Source organism: Penaeus vannamei, chromosome 17, assembly GCF_042767895.1.
Source record: "Penaeus vannamei isolate JL-2024 chromosome 17, ASM4276789v1, whole genome shotgun sequence".
NCBI lineage: Eukaryota > Metazoa > Arthropoda > Malacostraca > Decapoda > Penaeidae > Penaeus > Penaeus vannamei.
Window position 1 is genome coordinate 40,157,345 of NC_091565.1, and position 691 is coordinate 40,158,035.

The window sequence follows — 691 nt, forward strand, 5'->3', positions numbered from 1 at the left end:
TATCCCGTTTTGAGTAAAGAATAAGAAAGAAAAAGTGATGTAAACAGTATCAAAGAATCAAGAAAATGAAAGGGGTAACCAAAAAAAAAAAAAATATATATATATATATATATATATAAGGTGAAATAACCAGGTAAGAGAACAGAGAATAAAACATAGAAGACAAAGTGAAATAACCAACACATTATAACAACAACAACAACAACAACAACGTCATCCAACTCTCACCAAAGAAAAAAACGAAAACGTGAAACAACTGAATTAAGACAACAAACAAGAAGAAAAAGAAATTATATCCAACTCAGAAACCCTTTGTGTTTAACGACCACTACGAATGCACTGAAATACAATATGATTTACTGCATTCAACACAGCTATTCCGGGAGAGCTGGTTCGTCCTGTGTAGGGTAATGACCAGAAAGTTCCCTGCAAATTTCCTTTGAGTGTTTCAACTTCCTCTTCTTTTCTTCTGGGAAAGCCAACTTCAACGACATCGACTCAGTGCGCTGAACATCGACCCAAAGAACAACAAACTTTAGGAAATTCACAGAGATTTCTCCATACAAAAATATAATAAATAATAAGACAAAAGCGAATAAGAGGAAGAGGAAGAAATAGTAAAAAAAAGAACATCGACCCAAAGAACAAATTCAGGAAATTCACAGAGATTTCTCCATACAAAAATAAAGAA